Raw genomic sequence first — 11,353 nt, 5'->3', positions numbered from 1 at the left:
CCATCTCTGTCCAACACTGCCTCCCATTCCTGGTGGTGAAATGTTCTCACATCTAAGAAGAATTGGAAGGTTTAGTGAACCACATGCACGGTTTTATGCAGCTCAGATAGTGCTAACATAGTGCTAACATAGGGCTCTGCAGCATCTCCGCCCTCCTCAGCCATTCCTACTCAAAAGCTCTTTTCGCCACTTGGTAAGCCTCCTAACAAAAGTGGCTTGTCCTTGTGAATCTTCTTCTTTTTGTCCCCCTCCGCTGCCGTGTTTAGGAAGAACAGCACCAGAAGCTAGTCAACAGCCTCAAGGGAAAGCCAAGGCCGTACCGTGGCTTCCTTCGCCCACTACCACGGACATTGCCACGGTAATGAGTTCCTCCCTTCCTGGCACACTTGTCCCAGCAGCAGCAGGAGACTTGTGGGAACACAGGGCTCCGGCATCAGTGCGGCTGGTGTGGCCTCGCTGTTCTGGCCCGCGCGGTCCTGCTGTCCCTGAGTAGGACCTCTCCATAGGCGGTACTCCAGCCTCACAGCAGCAGCTCCTCCTGGCCCTCCTGGCCACCGGCAAGCCCCACATATCTGCAGGGCCAGCACCCTGGGCCCGTGCCTCCAACCCTGGTCCCTCACCCTGAGGGCTCTTCTCAGCCCCCACCACGCAGGGACTGCAGCCCCTGCTTCCTGCTTTCCCGTGGGCGCTGCTGCCAGCACGGCCAGGCATCTGTCTCCAGAGCTGCTCTCACCGCTCAGTTCTGCAGCACCATCAGGGCACTTGCTGCAACGTGTCTTACGTCCCTTCCTCCTTGCAGAACTTTGGAAAATACCTCCAGCAGTCTCAGAGGACAGATGTCATCCTCCAGGTCATTGAAGCCCTGAGAGACTCCAACATATACGACAAGCAGGAGGCCGGCATTGTTCTGGATATGGCCATCGAAGACCCTGCCTCCTGGCTGACCGACGTAAGTGGCCTGTAGTTGGATTGCCCTGCCCGTTAGCCCATGTCAGGCCCCGCTTCCTCCCTGCCACGTCCAGCCCTCTCAGGCACCTCAGGCAATCCCTGGAAGCCATCCCAGAGCGATGGGAAGGGCAGTTGTGTGAGTAGTGGCTGAAAATACGTCTGCACTCCACTTTTTCCTCTCCAGGTGCCAGAGATCGTGAGGTGCATCTACAGACACGTGGAGTGCATCAACACGGCATCAGCCCGGCGCAGCCTGGACATCCTCATCCTCTGGCTGGCCAACCAGCGGCCAAGGGAGGTGGCCAGCACCCTGCTGCAGATCTCGCCATCATCTGACAGGCATGCCAACCTTCAGGGCTTCTTGTATGGGAGGGGAGGGGACAGGACACATCCGCCTGACACATCCACAGCAAACTGCACGCTGCGTTTCCAGAGCAGGGCCCTCCACGCCGCCATGCTTGCCAGCCGTGGTTCCTTGGCCACAGCCAGGGCAGCCAGAGCTGAGCAAGCCAGCCAGGATCCCTGCCACCACAGGGAACGTCATCTCTGCCCTCTCCTGCTTGCCTGGACAAGGCTCCCAGGGCACCCCAAGGGAGGGGGGCGGCAGGGCCAGGGCTGCAGGACAGCCTGGGGCCTGCGGGGCCTGTGCAGGCCACGGCGCTGGGGCGGAGTGTGCCCTGCTGACTGAGTGCTTCGTCCTTGCAGCGCTGCCCTGGCCATGTGGGAAACCATGTTCTCCCAGCACCAGACGATGGAGAATGTCCTGAGGGAGACACTTAGCGTGCTCCAGGAGCAGAAGCTGCGCAGGCTCCCGGGCTTCATCTCAGAGGACAACTGCATCCCTCACTTGGCGGTGAGTTACTGGACGAGGCCTTGCTCCTCTTCAGGGCCGTGTGTGTGCCTCTGCCCATCTACCCCCAAACTGGCAGCTCCTCCAGGACGTCCGTGCGGGAGCAGCAAGCAAAGAAAGGCTGCTGGGTGCTGCCAGGCACAGGGCACTCAGCGGCCCTGCGGCCCTCCACAGCCACAGCTGCCCCAGGACAGGCTGCCTGGCCCCGGGGCCCCTGGCCTGAGGCGCCGGGAGAGCCGGGAGCTGCCTGCAGCCTCTGACAGTCTCTCAATGCTGTGTTCCTTTCAGCTGCTGGCCCACCCAGATGTTGGAGAAGACGACTCGGGGGCCCTGCACCATCTCCAGAGGCTCTTGAAGCATCCCAACCGAGTGACGCACTCGCTGGTGCTCAGCGCTCTCCTCCGAGCGTCAGAGACACCTGTCATGGTGAGTAGGGCACACTACTGTGAAGGCCGGTGGGCCTTTGTCCTGAAGGTATCATGGCCTGCTCCCGGCCAGCTGGGAGAGCTCTGCTCTGCCCGCAGCTCTGTGGCGCAGAAGAAATGGCCAAGAAATGAGCTGGCCATGGAGGGGCCCAGCGGCTCTCTGGGGAGCTTTCCATGCATGCCATGTACCTTTTGGGGCGGGTCCGAAAGGGGGCACAGAGTCTTTGCTCAGCTGCCCTCCTTTTCGTCGTGCTGCCTCTGCGCGAGCAAGATGGCAGCCTGGTGCTCTGGCACCACAGGCTTCTGCCCAGGGTGGCCTTTCATCGTTTCACCAAACGGAAACTCTGTCCTTCCTCCAGGCAAGAAAACTTCCCGTGCTGCTGCCAGGCATCATTCAGGGCCTGCAGGTTGCCAGGGCTGACACCAAGATGAAGGCCCTGCTTCTCATCGGAAACGTGATGGACCACGTGAAGAGGAAGCAGGCCAGCTCCATCGCTCTGCAAGTGGCTGGGGACATCCTGCCACTGTTTAACGATGTAAGGCTGCTGCGGGACCTGAGCCCACAAATGGGCACTCTCATGACAGCTGCCCCCCGTGAAGGAGGCCTCTTACGTTCCCTCTAGTGGGGCTGCGTCCTTTCACTGTGGCTACAGATCTGGCCACAGCTCCTTTGAGCACACTCTGATTCTGTAGCACCTCCGTTCACGTCAGCCACCCTAACGCCCCTGCTCACCGCGGGCAGGGAGCAGCTCTTGCTGAAGTCTTCCTCTCTTCCTCCTACCAGGAGTGCAGCCAGCTGCAAGAGCTCTCCATCTGCCTCTACAACAAAGTGATGCAGGCTGCGTTGTGGCGCCACAAGAGGCAGCTGAAGAAGGTCGTGCAGAGGAGCCTGCTCCCACTCTTTTTTCACCTGAGTGACCAGACCCAGAGCGTGGCCAAGGTGCGTATGGCATACCTGACTAGAGGGACTAGCAGACTGACACCACAGGGGTTGCCTGGGTGTCCGGGGCCAGGGCTGAAGGTAATTGGGCACTTGGCATGTGTGTCCCTTCGGGGTGCAGCCGCCTGCGTCATGGAGAATGGGGGCACAGCTCCCCTCCTTCCTTATGCCAAACGCAGTTCACACTCACCCCCCACTGCATTATCCCACCGTGGGCTGGGAAAGGCCTGCAGCCCTGCCAAGAGGTGGGGGCTGCCAGGTCCCCTTCCCTGGGCTCTGGTGCCATCTCAGCCTCTGCTGCTCTGCAGGCCTCCCTGGAAGCCCTTGTCACCGCTGCAAACTTCCTGAAGCAGGAAAAACTCAAGCACCTGGCGCAGACAGAGCAGACCTGGAGGATCGCAGAGTGCTTGGTAAAGACAACAGCTCTCTCCATACCTCAAAACCCCAGCCCCACAGGGCTCGTGGCTGGGAGATGGGAATGGCCTGAGGGGAAGGGGGGGTGTTGGCAGGAGGGAGTGGTCTGTCCAGCTGGGCAGGGTCTGCAAGCCCCGTAACCTTGCGCTCTCTCCAGCTCATGCAGGACAAGAGAAAGGTGGAGAAATACCTGCAGCAGAGCCTGCCGTACCTGCAGCACACTCAGGTCGCCTTGCGGGAGGCAGCCATCAGATTCATCGGTGAGCCACAGCCCCCAGGGTCCCTCTTTTGTCAGCCTTTGCCAGCCCCAGTGTCCCTAGAGTCCCCCCCGGGACTGGGTCCCCATGCGAGTGGGCCTGGGGGGCGCCTTGCAGGCTTCTGACAGCAGCTTTGTGCCTAGGTCTTGCCGCACAGCACTGCAAGGACCAGAGCGAGAGGAAGATCCATGAAATCTGCAGCAGTGAGTGAAGGCAGCGGGGTGTGGGTCCACGACCAATGGGGCAGGGGGCATTCACCTTTTTCAGAGGGAAGGGAGAAAGTTTGTATGGCCAAAAGCTCGGCTGGGGTTGAAGCTGGCCAGTACCGGGGTGGCTAAGAGAAAGGGCTTTTCTGGAGTATGTTAACAGCAAAACACGTCTGTCTACAACTTCCTTGTGACGGGGAGCAGACAGGGAGGCACCGAGCTCTCCTCTCAGGCGACCGGTGATAGGAGGCGAGGGAGTGGCTTAAAGCCGGGTCAGGGGATGTTCAGATCAGATTTTGGGGAAAAGTTCCTCCCTGAGAGGGTGGTTGGGCACTGAAGCAGGCTCCCCAGGCAAGCAGGCATGGTGCCCGAGCTTGTGGGTGTTCAAGAAGCATTTGGACAAAGCTGTTGGATATGTGGTGTTAAGTCCTGTGCCGTCCAGTGTGCAGTCAGGAGTTGGGCTCAGTGATCCCTTCCAACACAGGATAGTTAATGATTCTCTGACTCTAACCCCTTGGTCCCTCTGTGTCTTTGCGGGAAGTGACGGGTGGAGGGGTGGCAGGCTCTGCCCGCAGTCTCTGCAGACAGGTGGGTTTCATTTCTGCTCTGTTGCTCTCCATTGCAGTCCTCCAGCCCTTGCAGAATGACGAGGAGGAAAGTGTTGTGTCTCTGGCCACTCAGACCATCTTCATCCTGACACGTCCAAGGGAGCAGCTGACATCGAGCTGGTGCCGGCGGGCACTGTGCTGCTGCCTCTCCTAAGCCAGGGAGAGGCACAAAACCTTCAAACGCCTGCATTCCATTAAAACTCCAACAACACGTGCAGGGCCGGGGAATCCTTTGCATGGTGTGCTGAGCATTCCAGCCTCTACCATAGTAGGCAGCTGTAAGGGTTTTAGGTGGTGTGGTGGGGAATGGCTTAGGAGAGGTGGCTTGTGGAAAACGGACTCCACAATCCATAAGATTGTAAAGTAGGTGTGTTTATTCAGCGCTGGGCGGCACGGGGGTAGTCCCCCTGTGAGAAACAAAGTTGCTCACAAATACCAAAAACAAATATCAGCTGGTATTTGTTGCAGAAGGCATCGAGGCCGCACCACAGGCCACAGTTTCTGGCAGTTCTGCAGACGCTGATGATGCTCCTTAGGAACTTCATCTTCAGGTCTTTATCCTGGCAGCCGGGTGGCAGAGAGACCAACGGGGAGTGTGAGAGGGGAGACCCATGGCCGGCAGCAGGACCAAAGCCTCAAGGGGCTCAGGGCTGTGCGGGGCTCCTGGAGGGCGGCAGCTCTGCCTCGCCAGCAGCCCGCCAGCATCCTGGCAGCAGAGCTGCGCGACCCGCAGGAGACACAGGCACAGCCACCATGGCAAGGCCACACCTACCTGTTGCGTGCTGCTGACGAAGGACAGAATGCTGTGCAAGCTCTCCGCTTCTTTCTTGTAGACAGCTAAGCTGTCAGCTTCTAAGAAGGCAGGAGAAGAAGGAGGGTTGTAGAAGTTGCCCCCTTAATTAATTTTCAGAGAGCATTGCATTAATAATAGAAAGGAATTTATTGAGTAAGCAACAGCAAGCAAAACAGCGCTGGGCGGCCGGGGAGTCTCAGCTCTGCCAACGGCGCGCACCTCACCCCCGCCAGGGTCCCTTTTTATATTTTGGTAATTCCGGGATTACGCAGCACATCTGGTATATTCTGCGACTGCGCGCACTGTTGGTAGGGGGTCGTCTCTGTCCCTCTGGTGGTTGTGAAGATGAAGGCCATAGTCTTCCTCGGCGTTGTGGTTCAACTTGTTTTTTGTTTTTTTTGGTCATGTTGGGCCAGCGTGAGACAGGAAGGCAGGATGTTGATACACTAGTTTAGCAACTTATCAGGAGGTGGTTACATGAGCTTTGCAACAGTGTCTTTGAACAAAAGAGGCAGCTGAGATGCAGAAGGAGAGAAGGGGAGGGGCCTTCTCTTTTTTGTTACATTAAGCAAAAGAATTTTCATAGTGTCTAGCCAAGTATTATACAGCTCCTTACTTCAGCAGGGAGCTTTCGCAACTCCCGCTCCTCAAACGGAACTCCTTGTTTTTGTAATACAAAAGACAATGAACAAACATTTATTGTGTATTACATAAGCTGTCAGCTTCTAAGAAGGCAGGAGAAGAAGGAGGGTTGTAGAGGGTGGCCAAAGGCAGGAGGGAGGAGAGGAAGGAGCTCTGGCCTCCCTCCAGCCCCGTGCTTGCTCCCTTGGCACAACCTCCCTGGGGGTGTCCGGGGGCTGGGCTGCCATGCTGGTCCTGACGCTGAGCAGGGTGCTCTTGCTGGCCCCCCCGCTCCCTAGCCCCAGCCCTGCTCCCCCTGACGGGGGCCCTCGCTCACCATTCAACAGCGGCCCATGGTGTTCAGTGGGAGCTGTGTTCTCCTGACGAGCCTCGGGCTCCACCCAGGCCAGCATGGGGCTACTGGGTGGTCGTCTCTCCCCCATCCTGCGGGCTGAGGGTAGAGAATTAAGTAAACAGGTACAACTTTGGGAATGAAAGGTTTGGTTATAGAACTAACTACTTGGTGGTATCATCCTGACCATATATATCCAGTACCAGATTTGCCCTCCATGGAACAAGGCAGTGTCTCCACATATCACTCTTTTGTTCAAGTTGTCATTTTTTTTTTCCCTATAAAGTTGGACTTTGCCATGGTAGCACTAATGTTGAATTTAAGTTCTCACCTCTGTATTTAGCAATTTGAAGAGAAACTCTCTGTCAAAGCGTCCTGGTTTTCGTAAAGCAGGATCTATAGAATCCAGTCTGTTGGTAGCTCCGATTACCACAATCTCCCCTCTGTTATCTATGCTGTCCATAAGCGTCAGAAGAGTTGAAACAATGGAACTAATAGAAAAATATAGGTTTTACTTACCGGTTCAGTAAATTTTGTTCCATTCCACATGACTTTCTTCCATGAGTAGTCATAATGGACAAGCTTTTTAAGGACAAGACTCATTTTAAGACATAAAAAATAGGTAAGTTAACACAGACCACTTGCTGATATCAGGCTTAGTAAATTGGTTTCAACTATCGTTTAGAATCACCTGTTTTGGCATTGAGTTACAAGTTTTCAGGATAAATTAACGTGTTCACAGTAAATTAAACAGGTCATCATCCTTTTTTTTTTTTTTTTCATTCCCCAAAGATCAAGCAGATTTTATGTAGGTGCAAAACTGTAATACCTATGAATGTCAGAATTGCATGGAAGTGCACTTAGAACAGTTGCAGAAATCTAGACTCAGGCCAATCTTTATCACAAAACTTTGTCATAGCCAGAACCTAGAAATCCCTACCCAACCACTAGCACATTGTAATCTCTTCACAGACCAAGCATTAGGAATCACCAACCCCATAACACAGTACTTTTCCCACACTGATGTATTTTTTCCCTAAGACTAAGATTGCAGTCACCAAGCAGATACCTCAGTGAGAATCTATACCAGCCTTACCACATTAGGGAAAGCACACCAAGACCAAGTTAAATATATTAGAAGCCACAAACTTGCTGGACACAAAGTTTAATCAAGATGTTTTAGCTGGGGTGCGTTTCATTTCTTAGGGGTAAGGTTATGCTGCAGTCTGCAGAGTGTGAAGTTTATTGGTCAAATAAATTGATTAGTACTCAGTTCTGTGGTGATGCAGGTCCACTGCTCCAATCAGGCATGCCAAGTTCAATGAGACCAGACATCTCAGCACTACTACTCCAATTTCCAAGCTCTGTTCGGGTCTCTGAGACTGCTTGATCTCAGCATATTGACCGTGCAATTAGTGTTAAACTAAAAATGAAACTCTACAATGAAAGTGTATAACTGAGTATCAAGTATCCATTGTCTATGAATTCAAACTTGTTTATATTTTACATTTTCTTTGAAAGCTAAACCTCCATCCTGTATGTATATGGAAAACAATCTAAGTACAGCTTCAGCTACCTTAGCGACGTTTAAGTAAAAACAGGAATTCAAAATACTTGTTAGAATCTGCAATGCAGAAGGCAGTGCTGTGCAAGTGCTACGGGTTATAAGTTTTGCTACCAGCTTGCCTCGAGGGATGGAACAACTAGGAATATATATATGAAATTTTTAGTTGACATAAGATACGGATATTGAAAAAGCTTCTGAATTCCCCTACAAGCATAAGGCTTAAGATTCCTAGAAAACCGATTTTTTAAACACCAATTTAATAAGGCCAACAAATGATTAATATTTGCTATAACAGTTGAAAGTTATGCATTTTAGCTAACACCAAAGTTCTGTTTTCCAGGCAGGCTAGAAATTATGGTCAAAGTATGGAACAAAATCGTAATCAGGTATAGAACTAAAGTGTTTTGAACTAGTTTCTTACTCAGCTTCAAACATTTTTGCTAAGGAATGTTGCAGTTTGAAGACATACTGGAGACATGTTTTCCATATAATTGAGAGGCTGCCTGTGAGAATTCTCACACTGGTAAACATCATGAAATCACAGGCATCATAGGCCAGTTGAAACAGGAACTAATCTGGTGAGTTAGCACCTAGGGGTCTCACTAAAGGAAAAGAGCCACAAAGACACCTCTCATACTATCATTTACGAAATGTAAACAAGATCAGGGGAAGAAGAGGTTTACCAGCTAGTTCATGCCAGTCAATTTGGAGTATTTCTGGCTTTAGTCAAACTAGCACAACTGGCAGAAAGCAATCAGAAAACAGGCAGATGTGAAGGAAAACAGAACTGTCTCCTCCACACTGACCTATAAATAAGCTTTGTGTGAAACAAAAAAGAAAATTAGCCTTACGTGGTTGAACAACATAGTCATATTAATAAAAAACAAGAATGATACCAAAAGATCAAATGGGGATTCAAAACTAAGATTAAAGTCTTCCATATTTCTGAATGCCTGAGTTCATCTTGGCATGGACAGGGAGAAGTGCAAGAATGCTGGCCATTTCCCTCTCATGGAAGCTTGGTTTGACAATTAGTCTTCTTTTTTATTTTATTTATCCCGCAAAGAACGCATCAAAACCTGTGCCATCATATCATCTTCATCAGCATCATAATCCTATGAACGAAGGGTACAGAAATTCTTTTACTGCCAGGGCCATATTGGTTAACACAACACAAAACCAGCTGTCTCCTCCTCTGACTTAACAGTAATTCAACTTCTTGCATTATACCATCTGCAAGGACTACATTTTACAGTAGTGGCTACATAAAAAAAGCTGGGTTTTAAGAGTCATCAGGCTCACGTATTCCAAGGATGAAGAAACACGTACCACAAAAGTATCGTATGAAAACCGGTGTCGTCTCTGAAGGTGTTCCATGAAGTTAGCACTCCTGTAATTTGGATCTCCCCACGGCATCGAGGCACAAATTGGGCAAACCACTTGTTTTGCATCCATGCTGTGCAATGTTTTTCAGTGCTCAACTAGTCCTTCTTGATCAAAGCTTTTCTTGCTGCAATATGGACAAGGAAAGGTGAAGCGATTGGGGAAGTTCCTGGTGTTGTGGAGTGGTTCTTTAGTCACAGCTTTCACACCTTCCATGATATAGTTCTGGTACTTTGAACAAGAAGCTGCGTGGCTGCGCATCTTTGAGAGAAACATCTTTTTGTTGCAGCCGTTACAAGTGGTTTCTGTCGCTTCGAACTGCTTTTCCAAGTCCAGAGCCCTGCTGCCAGGCGCCAGGGTGCTGCGGCAGACACCACAGACTGGCTTTTTGAGCTTGAGGCACTCCTGCAGGCATGGTGTGCAAAACACGTGTCCGCAGGGGACGCACATGGGGCTGTCGAACACCTCGAGGCACACGGGGCAGGTGAGGCGCGCCAGCGGGTCGGGCCGCTCGAGGCCGCGGGTGGAGGGTGCGCAGGATGCCGAGGATCCGCCACCGCCCCCTGCCACCGCCATCTCGCCGGCGGCCGCCGCACAGCCACACCCCTGGCGCACGCTTCGTTGGGTTAGAAACTGGCTGGATAGCCGGGCCCAAAGAGTCGTGGTAAATGGAGTCAAGTCCAGTTGGAGGCCAGTCACTAGTGGCGTCCCCCAGGGCTCAGTGCTGGGGCCGGTCCTCTTTAATATCTTCATCGATGATCTGGATGAGGGCATTGAGTGCACCCTCAGTAAGTTTGCAGATGACACCAAGTTAGGTGCGTGTGTCGATCTGCTCGAGGGTAGGAAAGCTCTGCAGGAGGATCTGGATAGGCTGCACCGATGGGCTGAGGCCAACTGCATGAAGTTCAACAAGGCCAAGTGCCGGGTCCTGCACCTGGGGCGCAATAACCCCAAGCAGAGCTACAGGCTGGGAGATGAGTGGTTGGAGAGCTGCCTGGCAGAGAAGGACCTGGGAGTGATGGTGGATAGTCGGCTGAATATGAGCCAGCGGTGTGCTCAGGTGGCCAAGAAGGCCAACAGCATCCTGGCTTGTATCAGAAACAGTGTGACCAGCAGGGCTAGGGAGGTGATCGTCCCCCTGGACTCGGCTCTGGTGACACCGCACCTCGAGTACTGTGTTCAGTTTTGGGCTCCTCGCTACAAGAAGGACATCGAGGTGCTTGAGCGGGTCCAGAGAAGGGCGACGAAGCTGGTGAAGGGCCTGGAGAACAAGTCCTACGAGGAGTGGCTGAAGGAGCTGGGCTTGTTCAGCCTGGAGAAGAGGAGGCTCAGGGGCGACCTTATTGCTCTCTACAGATACCTTAAAGGAGGCTGTAGTGAGGTGGGGGTTGGCCTGTTCTCCCACGTGACTGGTGACAGGACGAGGGGAATGGGCTTAAGTTGCGCCAGGGGAGTTTTAGGTTAGATGTTAGGAAGAGCTTCTTTACTGAAAGGGTTGTTAGGCACTGGAACAGGCTGCCCAGGGAGGTGGTGGAGTCACCATCCCTGGAAGTCTTTAAAAGACGTTTAGATGTAGAGCTTAGGGATATGGTTTAGTGGGGACTGTTAGCGTTAGGTCAGAGGTTGGACTCGATGATCTTGAGGTCTCTTCCAACCTAGAAATTCTGTGATTCTGTGATTCTGTGAATGTGGTCTTGTTTACTGGAGTGCACAGGAGAGAGACCATCTATCTCGTCAAAGAAAATAGTTGAAGGTCGCATCTGATAGGCCTAGCACAAAAACACAGAGTAAAACAGCATTATTTAAAGGAAAAATGCACAAAAACATCATGGTTGGAATGTCATCTAAACTAGATCTTTCATGTTAGCCTCTGGGACCTCTACTGATAGAGCTACTGGAGTATCTGGCATGACTAACAGAAGACAGTCTGTGTCAACCCACTGTATCCGGCTGACAGGAAGCAAATCGTTCCAGTAGTTCTTACAGCTG

At 52.4% G+C, this 11,353-nt stretch overlaps 1 pseudogene across 1 annotated transcript; it reads right to left on the bottom strand.

Annotated features, from left to right (window-relative positions):
• Window positions 1–8,833: 8,833 nt before the first annotated feature.
• Window positions 8,834–9,940, bottom strand: LOC311428704 (E3 ubiquitin-protein ligase RNF114-like; annotated as a pseudogene). The gene is made up of 2 exons: window positions 9,311–9,940; window positions 8,834–9,096 (listed from the first exon to the last, which is right to left on the bottom strand). The product of its transcript is annotated as an E3 ubiquitin-protein ligase RNF114-like (transcript).
• Between the last annotated feature and the right edge of the window lie 1,413 nt (window positions 9,941–11,353).

Source organism: Aythya ferina (genome assembly GCF_964211825.1).
Source record: "Aythya ferina genome assembly, contig: HAP1_SCAFFOLD_118, whole genome shotgun sequence".
NCBI classification, from domain to species: Eukaryota; Metazoa; Chordata; class Aves; order Anseriformes; family Anatidae; genus Aythya; species Aythya ferina.
The sequence above is the reverse complement of the archived record's forward strand: the minus strand, read 5'-3'. Positions and strand labels throughout refer to the sequence as shown.